The sequence below is a fragment of the Kogia breviceps genome, chromosome 12 (assembly GCF_026419965.1).
Source record: "Kogia breviceps isolate mKogBre1 chromosome 12, mKogBre1 haplotype 1, whole genome shotgun sequence".
Classification (NCBI taxonomy): Eukaryota; Metazoa; Chordata; class Mammalia; order Artiodactyla; family Physeteridae; genus Kogia; species Kogia breviceps.
Window position 1 is genome coordinate 40,118,518 of NC_081321.1, and position 19,572 is coordinate 40,138,089.

A 19,572-nucleotide genomic window follows, 5' to 3' on the forward strand; every position below is an offset into this window, starting at 1 on the left:
TGTTTTTGTTTTTGTTCATTTGTTTTTGTTCATTTGTTTGTTTTTTGACTGTGCTGCATGGCATGTGGGATCTTAGTTCCCGGACCAGGGATCAAACTTATGCCCGCTGCAGGGGAAGCATGGAGTTCTAATCACTGGACCTCCAGGGAAGTCCCTATATATATTTGTTTTATTATATAACTGAAGAAATTAATTGATTCGAACATAACACTGTTCAATCTCTTTTGTAATTATTGGTTTGTTTCCCTTTGAGAGATTCTTAATCTACTAGTAAGCGACCAAGTTTTATCTCTGTATTGTGAGATAAGTCCTTCTTGATTGAATGAAAGAGTAAATAATATAGTGTCATAATTCAAATGTTTGGAATCATTTTCCAAAGTGACATGTGAATTGTTTAGTTATCTCAACTGACCTCTTGACTGCTGAGTAGAAGCTTCTGAATAAAAAGAGGTGGTAGAGGAAGGGGAAGTGTCATGAATTGTTCTTCCAGATTTTGGATCAGGTCTTAAATAGTGGTTATACCTGATTCTAGAATAAAAAGACTATAGAGCATAGTAAGGGAGTATAGATGGTAATAAGGACAGGAAAGAAGTTAGCATTTAGGTCTCTTCTGTACATAGGGTTGGAGCAAATGCTTAAAAGCATTGGTTTTCCATCCCTTTCAGCAATGCTATTTGTTTGCTTATTCATTCATTCATGCATGCATGCTTGCACTGCACAGCATGCAGGATCTTAGTTCCCTGACCAGTGATCGAACACTTGCCCCCTGCAGTGGAAGTGTGGAGTCTTAACCACTGGACCGCCTGAAAAGTCCCAGCAATGCTATTTATATTGAAAGTTATAGAGTTAATTTTCTTTAAAAATATCCTCAGGTTATTTTATGGTCAAATTAATTTGTCACCTAAGTACAATTCATTAGTATGACTTTATGGCCTTTGGGTGGCCAGGGGTGGGGTAGGGACAGACTGATTGTAGTACAATATGAAATGTAAGCCAAATAAGTACTTAGTCATGTTGGTACCAAGGGAATAATTGTAACTCTTACGAACCGCCGCCACATCCATTTTAACCACCTTGTAAAATCAATATCTCAGTTGACTTAGCTGCCACAAAGAGACCTATAATACTTTAATAAAATTAGGTGTAGAATAATTGTTAGAAATTTTAAGGTTGTAAAGCATAGCTTTATTTACTCATGGAACCAGAAAACCAGTGCACCGATTTTCATTCAGTTCATTTGTTTGGGAGCTGCTGGTGGTTTGGTTTCAACGTATGCTAAGTCTTTTTGAGATGTAATTTCTTCCACTTTGTTTCCTTTCCTTTTTTTTTTTTTAAGCTCTTGTTCTGTGTACCTTCTTTGATCCTTAAGTCTTGAAGCATTGACATGACATGTGGCAAATTTATTTTTCAGTCCTTAGGTGGTGAGGATTGAGTTAATCATGTATCCCAGTTCATGGCACACCATCAGCACTGGTCTGTGCAAGTCTTCTCTCTTAGTTTTCAGAATTAATTAGAATTAATTAATTTCTCTTTTGCCTCCACTTTCCACTTCTGTTCTCAGTCCCCCATAGTTAACTGTTCTGATGTGTTTGATGTATTTTTGTAAATATATAGTAGTGGGTTTTTTTGGTATGTGTTGTTAAATTTACCTAAATGGTGTGCTGTAGTCTTTGTTCTGCTTCTTATCCTGCTCAACCCCTGCCTCCCTTCCCCCCTTTAAAGACTATTTTTGTTGCTGTGTATATATCTAGTTCTTTGTTTCTAACTGCTGTCTACTGTCTATAAATGATTTGTTCTCTCAGTAATAGACACCCAAATTACTTTCAACTCCCCACCACCACAGACAATGGGATAAACAGCCTTGCACTTGTTCTCCTGTAGTCCTGCGGGAGAATTTTCTGGACATCTGCATAAGAGTGGATTGCTGCATGTACTTTGATTAAGCACTGCCAGATTTGGGCTCTTTGTCAGTGTGCACAATGGATCCTGTTTCTCCATCTTCCTGCCAGCACTTGGCTTTATCTACCTTTCTAAGTTTTGCCTATCTGATAGGGGTAAAGTGGTATCTTAATGTTGCTTTAATTTGCATTCTCCAATTACTAATGACTTGCAGCATCTCTTTGTATACAGTTAATCCATTTTGAATGCCCCTTCAGTGAATTACCTGTTCATATCTTTCGCCCATTTCTTTAATTAGAGTTTCTGTCTTTTCTTGGTTGATTTGCAGAAGTCTTTTATCTAGTTTAGAATATTAGCCTGGTATTTGCCTTTTCCCAGTCTGTGATAATATGTTAATTTTGTCAGTGGTGCCCTTTGTTGAGCAGAAGCTAACCTTGATGTAATAAGTCTATAATTTTTTTACCTTATGGCTTTCTGGGTCTTGTTAAATATAATAAAGATATTCTGTAGTTTTAATTATATTTTTTTATAATTCAGCTTTTTACATGAGGTCTGTAATCTGAGTCCATCTTTGTATATGGCTTAAAATAGTAATTTTTTCTGCATGTAGTAAGACTGTTTCCCCAGCCCCATGAACTAATTTGTGGTACCACTGTCCTTATATATCACATTCCTATGTTTTCATGGCTCTCTTTTTTAATAGTCTTTGTTTTTTTAGATATATTTGTTTTTTCTCACATGAGTACCAACTGGTTGTTGTTTTTTTTCTTTCACTCAGCTTTGTGCTGTCTTAAAAACTCATACGGTACATAAATTAAAAAGATGTCATTTCTTTCTCAAATTAATCTGTAAAATCAGTGTAGTCCCAATTAAATTCCATCTGTTTTTTCCCTTTAGATTTGGCAGACATTTACAAATTTGAATGGAAAAGTAGAGGTTTTTTTCAAAATTGATCTACCACTTTCTGGTCCTCTTAATGCTTAGTCTGTCTAAGCTCACAACTTATCTTGTGCCAACTTTGGCATTTTATATTTTTCTGGCAATGTATCCATTTCATTTCTTTTTTTAAGAATAAAATTTTTATTTTAGAACAAGTTAGATTTACAGAAAAATTGTGGAGATAGTACAGAAAGTTCCCATTACTACTGATAAATTCTCTTTGCCTTTCTTCATCTTTGTTTCACCTTCATTTCTGAAGGATATCTTCACTGAATTTATTATAGGATTCTGAATGACAGTACTTTTCTCTGAGCACTTTAAAATTATTGTTCCACCATCTACTGGCTTCTTTAGTTTCTGATGAGAAGTCTGCATTTATTTAGATTATTGTTCCCCTATGTGTAATATGACTTTTTTTTTTTTTTTCTGGTTACTTTTAAGATTTTTTTTCAGCAGTTTGATTATGATGTGTTTGGATATGATTTTCTTTAAAGTTGTCCTGTTTGGGTTTTCTTCAATCTCTAAATTTATGTCTTTCACCAAATTTGAGAAGTGTATAGCCATTATTTCTTCAATTATTTTTTTCTACACCAAGCAATTTCTTCTCTCCTTCTGTGATTCCAATGACATGGATGATACTGTTTCATAGTTCTCTGAGGCTGTGTTAACTTTTTTCAGTCTCTTTCCTTTTTGGTCTTCATATTGAATTATAAAATTCATCTGTCTTTATGGTCACTGAGTTTTCCCCGTTATCTCAATTCTGCTATCCAGCCCATCCTGTGATCTTTTTATTTGACATACTTTACTTTTCTGTTACAAAATTTCCATTTGGTTCTCTTAAAAACACTTTAAAAATATATATTTTATTTTATTATTTATTTATTTATTTTGGCTGTGTTGGGTCTTCATCGCCGTGTGCGGGCTTTCTCTAGTTGCGGTGTGCCAACTTCTCGCTGCAGTGGCTTCTCTTGTTACAGAGCATGGGCTCTAGGCTCGTGGGCTTCAGTAGTTGTGGCGCACAGGCTTAGTTGCTTCGTGGTATGTGGGATCTTCCCAGAGCAGGGCTTGAACCCATGTCTCCTGCATTAGCAGGTGGATTCTTAACAACTGTGCCACTAGGGAAGCCCTTAAAAACACTTTTATTTTGAAATAATTTTTGATTTATACGAAGTTGCAAAGAAACGTGCAGAAAAGTTCCATGCACTCTTTTCCTAGCCTCTCTCAGTGTTAACATTTTGTGTGACTATCATATGTTATTAATAATAAGAAATTGACATTGGTACAATCCATAGAGCTTATTCAGATTTTTCCAGTTACACATGCACTTGTGTGTGTGGGTACAAGTATGTGGGTATGGTTTTATGCAATTTTTTCACGTGTTGTATCATGTAACTACCACCACAGTCAAACTGCAGAACTGTATCATCATCCTTTTGGGTTTTTTTCATTGTTTCTACTTTTCTGTTGAGAACATCAGAAACAGAACACCTTTCAAGAGTGTTTACCTCATGGAGCATGGTTATAATAACTGCTTTAAATTATCTGATAATTCTAATACTGAATATCTGTTTAATTTTGGTTTTGGAATCTATTGATTTTTTTACCCAAAGAATCAGTTAGTTATATTTTCTTCCTTCTTTGTACGTTGAGTAATTTTGAATTGTGTCATGGACATATTGAATATTATGTTGTGAGATTTTGGGTGCTGTTAAAATCCTCTGGAGAATGCTGAGATTTTTTTGTTTTAGCTGACAGTTGACTTGGTTAGGTTCAGATCTTAAGTTTGGTTTCACCTTCTATGAGTGGTGGTTCCAGTGTCATTTCAGTTCTCAGCATTTGCTATGCTCTTTGGAACTACACTGCCCATGCACTAATCAGACTTGGGCAATGTCATATTGTAGTTCAGCCTCAAGGCATTTGCTGTCCTTCTTTGGATTTATTCTACACATGTGAACTTGGAGAGCAGACAGACACTGTAGGGGATGGACACAGGGGAGAAGGACTCACTCAGCCCAAGACTTAACATTTGTTTATATGTAGAATTGGGGGTCCTCTTTCCAGTTTTTTCTTGTTTGGTATATCCCTACATTCTTGGGCTTCCAGGGGCCCCTTTCCCATGTAGTTCTGTGGAGAAGGAAGAAAGGAAAAACTTTACATTGTACTCTGGCTTGCTTTGGCTCTTTTTCCCAGTCCTCTGGCCAGAACAAGAAAGTTTCTCTCAGCACTTTTAGAGAGTGTGTGTGTGTGTGTGTGTGTGTGTGTGTGTGTGTGTGCGCACACACACACAAGCACTGTGCCATTGTGAATTGGCTACCTGGACAAAGGCATTCTTGGGTCAAAGCTGGGCGGTGAAGGAATTTAAAAAGAAAAAAAAAAGGCAAGGAAATTCACTGGTACTGTAATTTTTCAAGTTTTTACTTCCCTTCCCTACTTGCCTGTTATTTATGTACTTTTCTCCATCCTTGGGTAGTTTTTTGTTTGTTTGTTTTCAGTTCAGAGTTTTTAGTTGTAATCAGTGGGAGAGAGAGGCTGTAGTGGGCTTACTCCATCTTGGCATCTTTGGTAGAGTGTAATTTGTTAATTTCAGGGCAAAAAAGTATCAAATAATAGAGAAACTAGTTAAGGGTATGGATTTGTGAAAGCAGAGAACTATCGGGTACTGAATATAAGTTTTCCATGGAACTGCTTCTCAGTCTGGGAAGAGTGTTGAGTTGTTAGAATCCATCAATGTGTTAAACCTTGTGGGGGAATTTGAGTAGTGAGCTGGGGGTGCAGTCATGCCTTGTCCATTTTTTTGTAGACCAAACATTAGGTTGAAGCATATGCAATTGACAATATTTGACTGTCTCTCACTTAAAAAACAGCATTTTCTCATTATTTAACCTATATTTAACTCTCAGTTCTGCAATTTGAAGAAAGAAAATGAAGCCTCAGGTTTAAATATGGTCTGTATTAAGTTAAGGTGATGCCTGATGCTGTAACAGACAAATCCAAAATCTCAGAGGCATAACACAGTCCAAAATGGACATTCCTGTTGTTGGACAGCGAATGGGGGAAGCTGCTCAGTGAGGTCATGTAGAGACTCAGGATGATGAAGGCTCCTCCATTGTTCATGCATGGCTTCCAGGTGTCTTGGGGGTTGATATCCAGCCAGGAGACTGGGAAAGTGGAAGGGTGACAAAAAGAGAGGGTAACAAAGCTTCTTAATCTTAGCTCAAAGTGGGTATGGTATGTTGGGTTAGTAAGAACCAACCTAGATGTGGGGTGGGGGGTGGGGTGGGAGGGCAGGAAATGTATTCTGTATTTGTCAGCTGCTTTCTAGCAGCAGTTGTGATGGGAAACATGAACCTCCGGTGGGCAGCTGGCCATCACTGCCATACTAATTCTTGATCACTTGGAGAACATCTTTTTGCTGTGTGCATTAGTTTGCTATGGCTGCTGTAACAAAGACCACAGACTGGGTGGCTTAAACAATAGAAATTAATTGTCTCACAGTCCAAGGCCAGTGTGTCAGCAGGTTTCACTTTTTCTGAGGTCTCTCCCCTTGGCTTGCACACAGTGCCTTCTCACTGTGTCCTCACCTGGTCTTTTCTCTATGTGTGCTCATCCCTGGTGTCTCAGTGTGTTCAAATTTCCTCTTTTAACAAGAAACCAGTTCGACTGGATTAAGGCCCATCCTAAGGGCCTCATTTTAACTTACTTACCTCTTTAAAGGCTCTGTCTCCAAATACAGTCACATTCTGAGGTACTGCTGGGGGTTAGGGCTTCAATATATGAATTTTAAGGGGACAGAATTCAACCCATAACACACACTCTACATTTATAACAAATGAATATGTTTTTACTAAAAGTAGTCATACTCCATTAAATAAAAGAAGAAAGTAATGTTAGATATATGTTATAATTATACTTTTACTGGATCTGTAATAAATTTTAAATTATACATGTTAATGAAGATTGCCAGTGTCTCAAAGGCATTTTTCCTTATTTATTAATCAAGGGAAAAAGTTTAGTGATGAAGATAGTTTAGTTTTTAGCAAACGTGATCGCTTTTCTCTTCCAGAGTTTGTAAGTGTTTGGTTCTTATTGTAGCTTATCCAAGGGGTATTTTAATTACTGAGATAGTAAAGAGTTACTAAACATGTCTCCTGTAAGAAAATCACCACCCTCTACAGCGTAGAAGTAAATCTCTAAGTGTATATTGGACGTTTTAGAATTTTGTCTTGTAGTGACTTGCTAAATGACATTTTGTTACTGAAAACCAAGGCGATGTTATGTGGTTAGTAATATCCTTTTTAGCCTACCAGACACTTGAAGGTGGAAGAGAATGTGCCTGTGAATTCCACCATCCGAACTGTTGGACCCCTTCCCTTGGTCTGCTGTTTTGTCACTATTTCCAATGTGTTGGAGGTGAAGCTCTTAGGCAGCGTTCCCCAACCTTTTTGGCACCAGGGACTGGTTTCGTGGAAGGCGACTTTTCCACAGATGGTGGGGGCCGGGGGGGTGGGCATCGTTCAGGAGGTAATGCTAGTGGTGGGGAGTGATGGGGAGTGGCACATGAAGCTTGGCTTGCTCGCCCACTGCTCACCTCCTGTGTGACCTGGTCAGCAGCCTGGGGGTTGGGGACCCCTGCTCTAAGGGAAGGATGATGCTCTTAACCCTTTATGTAGGTGGCGATTAAAGATTGTGTAGCCTCACTGTCGACTGTCAGACCCTTTTTTTGACTTCTCAGGATTACCTTTTACCATATAGTGCCTTGAGATTCAGCTCTCTTTTATAAAACTGTACTCCACCTTTATAGATTTCTTTTCTTTCCCTCCCTCCCTCCCTTCCTTCCTTCCTTCCTTTCTCTCTTTTTCTCTCTCTTTCCTCCTTTCCTTTCTTCCTCCCTCCCTCCCTCCCTCTGTGTGGCTTGCAAGATCTTAGTGCCCCAACCAGGGATTGAACCCAGGCCCATGGCAGTGAAAGTGCCAAGTCCTAACCCCTGGACCTCTGGGGAATTCCCTATTCCACCTTTAAAGGAACTATAATTATGATTTTAAAAGTTATTATATAAATATCAGGTAAACATTGGTCTCTTTAGAGATTTTGCTTTTATACTTGTTTTCATAATTACTATTTTAAAAGTTGTATAGATATCAGATGAATACTGGTTTTTGAAAAGATTTTGTTTTTACATGTTTTTATATTTATTGTGAAACTAATAAGTTTAAAAATCTTCTAGCTTCCAAGAAGGAGTAACAACTCAGCTTCTGTGTTGACATTTGCTGCTAGTTGTTAAAGTGAGAAATCTTTTGCAGTTTGGTGTAGAAACTTGTCACCTCTGTGAATGAAGTTATCTGATTCCTTTGTGAGAGATTCAGTAGTCAAGACTGGTTTTTTGCTGTGTCATGAATCCTTTATCACTTGTGAAAGTCAACTCTAGAAGATGTTCCAAGTCTTGGTTAAAAATGAGAAAGTTCCATAATTTTCCTTTATATGTTATTTAACATGTTCATATCTTGAAAACAGATCTAGAGAATTCTGTAGTATGTAATATATATATTTCCTCTCTCTCTCTTTTGCTTTCTCTCCCCCATCTCTCCCCAACCCTGCCTTTCTTTATATATATATATATGTACTTAAACACCTACAGTGTTCTACATGTATTAATTGAATCAGTAAGTATTTGAGCACCTACTAAAGTCAAACATTGTTCTGCATGAGACAGTTGCCGACTGCCTAAAGATATAGGCAGCAATATGTGGCTATAGGATGTGTAAACATTTTTTTTTTCAATACCTTGACTTACTTGAGGCCTTCCTTTCAGTGAGCAGCCTTAAATTTGTAAAATGATAGTCTCAGAAGTTTTGATTTTATTCTTTCAACAAAAATTTATTAACTGCTTTACTATTTTAGTAGATTGTAGGGATAGCAAAATGACTCTGACCCAGTTCTTGTCCACAAAGAGCTCACAGTCTAATCAGGAGCTGACTTGTAATGAAAAGGAGATTAAAGTTTGATTCTATGTTGAGGTAAATGATAATAGAGGTATGAAAAGAAAATGCCATGGCAACATAGGGGAGGGGTTGGGGAAAGGGTTTGCCAAGAAAAGCCTCACAGAGAATATATTATTGTTGGCAACCCCTTGAATGACTTTGGCTGTAAGTAGATGGGAGTTCAATTCTCTGTGACCCTTGGAACCTAGGCCTTTTAATTATTCATAAATAACTTAAGCATACATCTAGGACTGGGAATTTATTTAAAAGATGCATCTGTCTTTCTAGTTTAAACTTTAGTTTAACTGTTCCTTTAGGAATAGGCATTTATGGATGCAGCTGTATGGCAGCATTACAGCTGTTTGCTCTTTAGAGTCCCTTATAACACAGTTATAGTTATCCTGCTTTGCTTAGGTTGCCCTTTCCTTTTTAACAAAATATATTTCTCATTTGTATTCATTCAGTCCGTATAAACAAAGCAAAACTTTTTTAAAAAGTCACAAACTTGGATCTACTCTACTTTAACATCCTCATGTATCTTCCTTTTCTCTTCAACACTAAGATGTCCATCACACGCTGATACACAAATATTACCTCCAGACTAAGATTGTAGTCGGTCAAACTTTGCTGAGTAATATATGGCTCCTTTTAAAAGAAATATACCTTTACAAAGGAGATTCTGGTTTTTTTCATTTATATATTATGAAGTTAAGATATATTTCCTAGAAAAAATATTTTGCTGTAAGCAGAACTGAAAGCATTTGCTAGGAGAGAGTTAAGGGTCGCTAAACTCGAGGCATGCAGGATTGGTGGTGAGCCGAGAATGCTTTCACAACAGTTTGATTCAGCAAACATTTACTGAATGCTGTGGTCAAAGCACTGCTGCTAGACCCTCTGACGGGTAAGAAAATGAACATAGGCTCTGTTTTGAAGGATCTTCCAATTTACTGCACTGTTTCTGAGTCTCCTCTGTTCCATTCTTCTTCTTTGCCATTTCCCAGATAATGAAAATTAGAGCTGTGATTTATCAATTCTGTAAGCTGGAAAGGCTATAAAATTAGTTTGCTTAAAATGTTGGTTGCTGGTTCTCCATAGTGCTGCCAGTATTTAAAATAACGGAAAATATTTGGTGTCTCCTTCCGCAAATTAACATTTCCATGAGTGTCTGCTTTTCATAGAGCATCTTGAGCCAGCCCCTCTCGTGCTGTGAGTCTTCATTGACAGTATTAAATCAGATCTGAGCAGCTCTAGGAGACAGTTGAGAGTTTGAGAATATGCCCAGTGTCAGCATCTTGGCTAGAGTGTGCTGTGAAACAAAGAAAACTCCTGGCACCCAGTAAGTGGTTAGGCATGTACTATTCTATGTGAGCTCCAATAAATAAAGCAACGTAGGGCATTCCATGCTTTCATTTGGGCAGAACTAAATGGTTAAGTGTCCTTTTAGGCTTTCCCCTAAGTCTCTCCCAGGCAGTCAGCACAAAATCCAGCAGATGTAAAATCTTCAAATACAGCCACTTATCTTTATTATGTAGGGGTCTGTGCTGGGTGCTTCAGGCTGTAAAGAGACAAGACTGAGTACCTGTCAAGTAGCTTACAGATTGAGTAGCACCCTGGTCTGGCTGTTCCACCTGTCATCCCACTGCAGGTCCATTTCTTCCTGGCCTACCCTGGTCTGTAGCCACCTACCACTTGGTGTTGACCCATCCTCATTCAGTATGGTTCTTCCAACACAATCTCTATAACCTATCCTGAATGTAGAGTGGATATTGGAAACAGTAGAAGAGATGGGCCTTGATCCTGGACAGGGTCTGCAGTGATTGGTGAAGCCCATTGTAGCGCTAATCACTTGAGGTACTGCTTCAGGGCCATTTTATTTTTCTGATTGAGTCCCATGATTGTCATAGAACAGGCAGAACCCAGATAGGAAGCAGTCTTTAAAAATGGTTAGCCCAACTTTGTTGACGTTTCCTTTTTCTACAGTGTGTATTTTTCCTTCCTCAGACTAAAAATGGCACAATGTAGTGTATAATAGTGTGGGGTTATTTGCATGAAATCACTAAATTCATTTATTCAAATAATTTGTCTTCTCAAGTATTTTTAAAGTGACCAGGGATAAATATTTATGAATTATATTTAAGTACTTGGAGGGTATTTTGGAAATGTGTTTTTCTTAAGAATAGATTTGTGCTGTGGTTTCCTTGACTGTGTTTGATGATATTAAGAGTTCTTGGAAATTTTTTCCAAAGTCTTGCAATCTGAAAGTGGATGGAGTGTTTGGAATTAATTTCAGCTGTAATGATATCTTTAATGGTGGTAGTCTCTTGCCTGTTTCATATTATAACAAATGAGAAGTGCAACACCCTCATCATCAAAATACTTAAGAAACTTCCATCTAAAAGGAAGATGGGGAACTAATACAACCTGTTTAAAAGTCTTGAGTTACTTTACTCTGATTACACTAAATTAGATTAATTAGATTATATTTATCTAAAGTTAGGTTGTTGTTTACTTAAACCTGGTGTTAAGATCTAGAAGGGAAGGGAGAGCAATTGAAGCACCTTTCTCCCCCACCAAAGTTTTGAATAAATTGAATAAAAACTAAAGGATTAGCAAATGGTGGCCATAATATTACCTTTAATATTGATAAAGGTGAAGGTAAAGGAAGAAGCAGCTTAATACTAGAGCCAAATTGGCTTGCTAACTAAGTTCCAAAATTAGGCAGACCTACCCCCTGGTCACAAGTAGTGCTGGATTAGAGAAGACAATACGTGGTATACAAAGCCTCCACCCAGCCCAATACCTATAGGCAGCTCACTCATATGAGGAAGAAGGGCACAACTGGACCATTTATTTTTCCCAGATTTGCCAATCAGATCAGTTGCTTCCCTCCCCAGGATAGAAGCATCTAAGTGGCCAAGAAATGCCAGAGATGTTACAACTGGTGGGGTTCCATTCACAGAAGGGGACTTCAGAAATGAGGAATAAGCACGCCCCAATAGCATTTGGCTTCTTCTCCTATGCATGGTTTCTATGAAGAATGCGTTGGTGCCAGGTGGGAAATGGTAGCCTAACTAGGCCACGAGCAAACCTTTGTTTTGGGGAAGAGGCCTTATAACAATTGGCCTCTTGAAAATTATAGCAAACGTTTGTTTACCAGAATCATAGAAATTGTCTGTACTGAAACATCTGTGATTTAGCATTCTTTACTGGGCATTAAATGAAGGCCCACAACTTAGTTTTCTGCTGTCCTTTAGCATTTTAAAACATACTTGCTGTTCTGTCTCTTCTTTGAGTTTTCTTCACAGACTCATTTTGTCTCCTCCCCCAAATCCTAGTGTTTCGCATGATTGTAGCCAACTCTCTTCTCACTTGACACTCTCACCTTGGTTGTCAGCCATTTACACAGTTTAGTATCTTGATGATTTCCGAATCTTTATCTCCACCCAGACCTCTGTTCTGAGCCCCATATTTATATGTCCTGCACTCTATTTAACAGTTCCACCTGGGTCGTGTAAGACTGACTTATTCTTCCCGCACATTCTCAACTCCACCCGTCAGAAATCCTTGTCTTTTGTTTTGTGTCCACAGTCTTTGTGAGTGGCCTCTCAACCTATCCACTAGGTTAGGCCAGAAACCTGGGTGTCACCTCAGCAGGCTCTTCCTCTCCTTTATTGCTTACCTCCCAGGTCAGGGGTCAACATCTGGCCAGAGACCTGTGAGCCAAGAATGGTTTTTACATTTTTAAGTGGTTGTTTAAAACAAGTGTATATGTGTATTTGTTACAGAGACCCTAGGTTGTCTGCAAAGACCAAGTATTTACTATCTGACCCCTGTCCGAGACCAGCAAGTCTTATCAGTTCTCCCTCCAAAACATCACTTTTAATTGTTTCTTTCTATCCCCCACCCACCCCCCAAAATCTCACCTGCTCTGTTTCTCCCTTGGCCTCCTAACTAAGTGTTGTCATATTTCTTTATAAAACACGGAACCTAATGATGTCCTCTCTTGTTTAAAATCCTGCAGTGTATTTTGCCCTTTTCTCCTCTGTTTTCTGCCTGCAACCTCTTCAGCCTGTAGGACTCTGCTCAGTTGTCACCTTTTCCTTAAGCCCACCTGCCTTCTTACGGAGTTATGCCCCCATTCCACCTGGTCTGTACTTCTGTTATTACACATTCTAGATTGTGTTCTGAGAATCCATTCGGTCATCCCTACAACACTGCGTACCTGGAGGACAGGTTTCGTTTCCTATTCGTTTCTATGTCTTCTTTACCTAGCTGTGTGTGGCATGTCAGAGGACTGTAATGAATTAATGGGTGCTTTGAGAAAGAGTTCGTATCCCTAAGATATGAAAAAATATTAGTAGTCTAAAGATATCATTAATCAGTTTGAGTTGGTAGGCAGGATTTTTAACGTCTAGACTTTTGATAGAGTCATGCTACATTCTCTTGATTTCTGTTTCTTAGCTTTTTCAGTATTAAATTTTTAATTTTGAGATAGTTGTAGATTCACATGCAGTTATGAAGAAATAATACCAAGCTATCCCAGTTATCTTTTACCCAGTTCCCCCAATGGTAACATATTGCAAAACTGTAGTACAAGGTCACAACCAGGATATTGGCATTGATGCAGACAAGATACAGAACATTTCCATTAAGAAGGAGCCCTCCGGTTCCCTTTTATAGCCACACCCACTTCCCCTCCCCCATGGCAATCGCTAACCTGTTCTCCATTTCCGTAATTGTCATTTCAAGAATGCTATCTAAGTAGAATCAGAGTATGTAACCTTTTGGGGTTGGATTTTTTTTCACTCAGCATAATTCTCTAGATTCATCCAGGTTGTTCTGTGTATCAGTTGTTTTCCTTTTTGTTTCTTTTTGTTGCTTAATTTTCATAACTTTTAAAAGATGAAACTCTCCCCTATTTATATATCACTGTAGGGTTTTTTTTAAGGCTATTTACATTTTTTTCCTCTTGTTCTTTATCTGTAACAGTGGTTTTCAAACTTTGTACTCTTAAATTGAGACTCAAAGAGCCTTTGTTTATATGTGTATTGCATCTATCATTATTTACTTACTACATTATAAATTAAAACTGAAATATTTTAAAAATACTTAATTCACTTAAAATAACAATAAATCTATTACATTCTCATAAGTAATATATTTTTATGAGAAATAACTTCGTAAACAAAAAATATTTAATGAAAAGAAAAGCACTGTTTTATATTTTTTGTGACTAATGTCTGGATTCTCATATCTACTTACTCATTTAATCTGTTATGATAAATTGTTTTGTTTTAAGTATATGAAGAAAATCTGGCCTCACATAGCTGTGTAGTTAGAAAAACCAGGAGTATTTTAATAGTCTTATCATATAACTGTGGATAGTCTTCTTTGGTACTACACCCAAACTCAAGTGATAGTTTATTAAAGATTAGTTACAATGTAGGATGTGAAACCAATAACTTCTCATACTGTTACATTAAAATTATAGTTTGAATGGATCATTAACTTGTGTATGATTTTTTTTTTTTTTTAACATCATGCATTGGTCATTTGGAAAATATTGAATCGCTGTGTTAGGTACATCTTCCAAATTATGACACATTTCATTATACATTGTCAAAAATTATATTTGTTAATCTTACCTTCAGTCTCATAAGAAAAAATGCTAAGTATTGGGAAGTTGTCAATCTCAAGTTTTCTAAAATTTTGATTTTTGCTTTGAAATCACTGTCAGTTCACTGAAGTTTATGATTGCCATCAATGCTGTCAGTAACAGTCTCACTTCGTTAATTTTTAAAAAAATGTCTGCCAGATACTCAAGTCTGAAAACCATAGTTTGTTCATCATTTCAAGTAGAAATGGTGTTAAAGTAGAAATGGTGTTTGGGTATTAAGTGCTCAAAGGAGGTAGCCACTGCCATCCGTGGGGCCATTTTTCTGGCCAGGCTCTCCACCATCCCCATGCGGCGAGGCCACTGGGGGAACAAGATCGGCAAGCCCCATACCGTCCCTTGCAAGATGACTGGCCACTGTGGCTCTGTGCTGGTGCGCCTCATCCCTGCCCCCAGGGCCACTGGCATTGTCTCAGCTCCTATGCCCAAGAAGCTACTGATGATGGCCGGAATTGACCACTGCTACACCTCTGCCAGGGGCTGCACCGCCACCCTGGGCAACTTCACCAAGGCCGCTTTTGATGCCATTTCCAAAACCTACAGTTATCTCACTCCTGATTTCTGGAAAGAGACGGTGTTCACCAAGTCTCCATATCAGGAATTCACTGACCATCTTGTAAAGGCCCACCCCAGAGTTTCTGTGCAGAGGACCCAGGCTCCAGCTGTAGCGATCACAGAGTTTTATATGAGAAAAATAAAGTGAATGTAGCTGGTTTAAAACAAAGGCAGTCAGGGCTTCCCTGATGGCACAGTGGTTGAGAGTCCGCCTGCCGATGCAGGGACATGGGTTTGTGCCCCGGTCCGGGAAGATCCCACATGCCGCGGAGCAGCTAGTCCCATGAGCCATGGCCGCTGAGCCTGCGCGTCCGGAGCCTGTGCTCTGCAACGGGAGAGGCCACAACAGTGAGAGGCCCGCATACCGGGGGGGAAAAAAAAAAAGGCAGTCAGTTCAGCTCACAACTCAGTTGTGTAAGTGCTCTTTGAGACAACACAGAATATTAGAAAGGTGTGGACTCGGGGGCTCAAAGTGTAATAAAACCAGTAACTTCCACTGTGAGTGTGTGGCCTAAATCACCAACTGTCTTGATTTGTGCTAAGGCTCCAGCCATTTTATTCTCCATTGCTTTTATACCATCAGAGCAAATAATTTAAAAGTGTAAAGTTTGAAATCCATTGTTATAGATAAAGAGCAAGAGGTAAAAATTTAAAATAGACTTTCACACTATAAAAATGGCAAATAATGTCTTAATATATTATTAAACTATTTTATACTTTGTGGACCTTCGTAAGTTCTTGGGGGACCCCCAGAAGCCCATGGACCACATTTTGGAGGACTGCTGATTTACAGTAATTTGTGACGACTTATTTCTTTCTCTTTTCTCAGATTTCTTCTGTTTGCCTTTACTTTTGCTGAGATAGACCCTATAGATGCACTGATCTGGGTTGAATACCATTACTGGTCAGAGCTCCACTCTGGACTGGCAGCCTCAGCATGGGCACTAGGCCGGTGCTAGGACTGACCCTGGGCACAAAAGAGAAGACTAGTTCACAGCCTCACCTTGGCCAAGCAACAAAGAAGGGCCATAAACCTGCTAGCTTTGTTGGCTTGCTGTGTGTGCATTCAGAAACTGGTCACATCACATGGACCTGAGTCCAGAGGGAGACATTAACTATGATTCAAGTGCTTTCCTTCTGAAGGAGTCTTTCAGGCTCCAGGGCGGGAGAGATTCTCAGGCTAAAAAGGGCCCTCCATAAGTCCCAAATCTTCTGAGTCATATCACAGCCTTTTCATTCTAATTATCTTCAGGAAAGGGCCTCAAGGTTTCCTGTCTGTAATAAACCTTAGGAGTTAAGAAGTTTTTCCTTATGAGTACTCTAGATGCTCCCTTGTATAACTTAAGTCCATTTTCTTTAGTTTTGTTTTTAATAAAAATAAAGAGCTAATAACAGTGCTTCTCATGCTATTGCTTTATATTTTGAAGACAATTTAACTTTCTGTATCTTCACTCCAGTCTACTTTTACAATTTTTTTCTTCTATTTTTAACCCAGTTCCTTTAATCCAGTGGTCCGGAACTGGGGTGATTTTGCCCTAAGGTGACGTTTGGCAATCCCTAGAGACATTTTTTCTTTGTGTGTGTGTGTGTGTGTGTGTGTGTGTGTGTGTGTGGTACGCGGACCTCTCACTGTTGTGGCCTCTCCCATTGTGGAGCACAGGCTCCGGATGCGCAGGCTCAGTGGCCATGGCTCACGGGCCCAGCCGCTCCGCGGCATGTGGGATCTTCCCGGACCGGGGCACGAACCCGCGTCCCCTGCATCGGCAGGTGGATTCTCAACCACTGCGCCACCAGGGAAGCCCCCTAGAGACATTTTTGATTGTCACAATTTGGGGGGATGCTTCTATCATTCTAGCAGATAGAAACCAGAGAGCTTGCCTTCATTTCAGCAAAATCACTCATTATGTTGTTACAGTAATATTTTCACTGAATTTATATTCAGATGATAGGAGCACCCTACAGGACAGCCTCTATCAACTAAGAATCATCCAGTCCAAAATGTCAATAATACCAGTCTTAAAAGACTGTGCATTAGTCCTTCCTTGTAATTTGTTAGCTTTTTATTATTTTTTTTTGCTGAATTAACAGTTTGATTTTACTTTGCATATTATCTAGAATTGTGGTTTTATTTAGAGAAATTATTTTGATTATGTTCAGAATAATTAAAGATTTTAGAGGTAGGTTACTCATTTGAATATGACTTATGTTTGTACCTCAGGTCATAATACATCATTAGTTTCTGTACCTGAGTGAACACAACTACCTGATGACTTTTAAAAATAATTTTTATGGGCCCCAACCAAATCTTAAAAGAACTCTTTAGAAATTCCTATAATTAACCAGATTTGGGAACCACTGAAACAGATATGTATTCATAAGCTAAGAAACTTTTAGGACAGCTAGTGCAAAGAGAAAACGTTCTTTGTGGCTCTCAGAGATAATATCCACCCTACTGGGCAACCAGTTCTGTCAGTGAAACCAGTCAGGTAACCCTCCGATTGACAAGGCAGAACTGGAGCAGCGGTGTCCAATAGGATTTTGGCTCTTTCCAGTCATATGGTGTCCAGTTCATTTTATTTGCCACAAGTTTGGTTTTAGAAGGGGGTGGTGGTGAAAAGAGATGAGGGAGGCGATAGAGGAGAATTGCTAGTAGAATCGAAGAAATATGATCTACCTTATATCCCAGGAGGGGAATTACTCAGTGCTGACTTCTCTTCCTTAGCATTCATTTGCTACCCACATTCACCGCAGTGGTTAAGTGTTCTTAAAAGCTACTTCTGGTATAAATTAACCTGACCAAGGCAGCAGGGACACTGGGAAGAACAAAGGGCTGTCTAGTCCATTCCCACTGGCAAGGATCCTCTGGTCTTGGTCCTTTACTTCTTTTGGCTAAAAGAGAAGCTGATGAAGGTAAGCTTGTTTGTTGGGGTGGTTCCAAGAGCTGTAGAGATGAGACAGTTGCTGAGGAAGGAAAGAAAAGATGGTCACTTTTATTTTACTTTTTTCTTTTTCTTTTCATTTTTGAGACCGAAACGTTGCCTTTAATAGTGATCGAGGCAGAGCTTACTGCGGGAGCCGGTAAGCCTGAAGCTGAACCCCCAAGTCGGGCAGTAGTGTATAGGCTCTGTACAGGGGGACCTGGGCAATGGGGCAGGCTTGATCCAACAAAACAGACAAGAGAGAAGGGTGGTGACTTTTGAAATAAAGCGAATTTTGTTTGGAAGGATAATAGCTTCTTTTCCTGATTAGTTAGTTGTTAAGCAAACTAGAATTTTGGAAATGAAAGAAAAAAAAGACTATGAAACTTTGGAATATTAGTTTATATTGGAAGCATAAAATAAATATTGGTTGTATTTTAGTGTTCTGGATTTCTTTTATTATTTGTTTTTACTTTTTTAATTAGAGATTTTCAAACATAAACCAGAGTAGAGAGACTAGTATAGGGAATCTCCATGTACCAATCACCCCAATATCAACAGTTACCAACACATGGCCAATCTAATCTCATCTATACCCTTATCTGCTTTTTCCCACCCCCTCCAATTATTTTAAGGTGTATCAAGCATCAGTATGTAATTTTATCCAGAAATATGTAAGATATTCAGTGTGTGGTCACATTTGCCCTGATTATATAATTTTTTTTTGTCTGTTTGGTTTGTTGTCTGGTCTCTTTTTTAAAGATGCTGGTGATCAGATGATTGAATCAAATCCTGGGAGTGTATAGAGAGTCCATAATATTCTATTTTGGTGAAGGGGGGTGGCATTCACTTATATTAGATCAGTGATTTCCAAAGATGATACTACAAATCTAATTCCTGGTATAAATTTGAATAACAAAATTGATTGAAGGAAATATTTACCATGTACAGAAAATGTTACTAAAATTCCATGTAGACATAACCCCAGCCTGAAATGGGCTTCATCACTGCCAGGAAGCCCAGCTGTTAAGTGTGCTTTCTCAGGTTCTAAGAAGACTATTTTGTACCTTTCCCTCAAACCTCATAGACTTCTGTTCTCTCAGCTGATGGCTTTGTTTGATGCTTCTCTGAGAAAATAGAAATCTGTCCAGAGGGACACCCTCATCTGCCCTCCACCACATCTAGAGATTTTTTGGCAGCTGGGCTGCTCTTCTCTCATTTCCCTCCAGTTGGTTATAATGTAGCAAGCACTTGTTTCTCCCCCCCCCCCCCCCCCCACCATTATAGCGCTTTCCTTTGTGCTGAGTGTCCCACCTCCTTCACAGGGACCTTGCCGCCTCTGTGGTCCCGCATCTCCCTCTTCCATCTTCAGGCTCTCCCTGTCTGCTAGAGCATCCCTGTTAGTGTGCAGATACGCTCTGGTGCACTCTGTCTCTAGAAAGAAATCGTCCCTTGTTAAATCTACCTCTGTCGATACTTAGTGACCTGCTTTCTCTCCCCTTCACAGCTCTTTTCAAAAGAGTTGTCTATTCTCTCTTCTACTTTTTTTTCTTTTCCATTTACTCTTTAAACCACTCATTACTGGCTCCATTCCTCACTACTTCACTGA

General features: G+C 38.9%; 1 protein-coding gene and 1 pseudogene across 5 annotated transcripts in view; both read left to right on the forward strand.

The window, feature by feature from the left end:
* Positions 1-15,193, forward strand: part of LOC131767480 (small ribosomal subunit protein uS5 pseudogene) — a 53,246-nt pseudogene extending 38,053 nt beyond the window's left edge.
* The window catches only part of DIP2B (disco interacting protein 2 homolog B), a 249,703-nt gene that overhangs the window by 61,073 nt on the left and 169,058 nt on the right, over positions 1-19,572 (forward strand). The gene's annotated exons all lie outside the window — the stretch shown is intronic.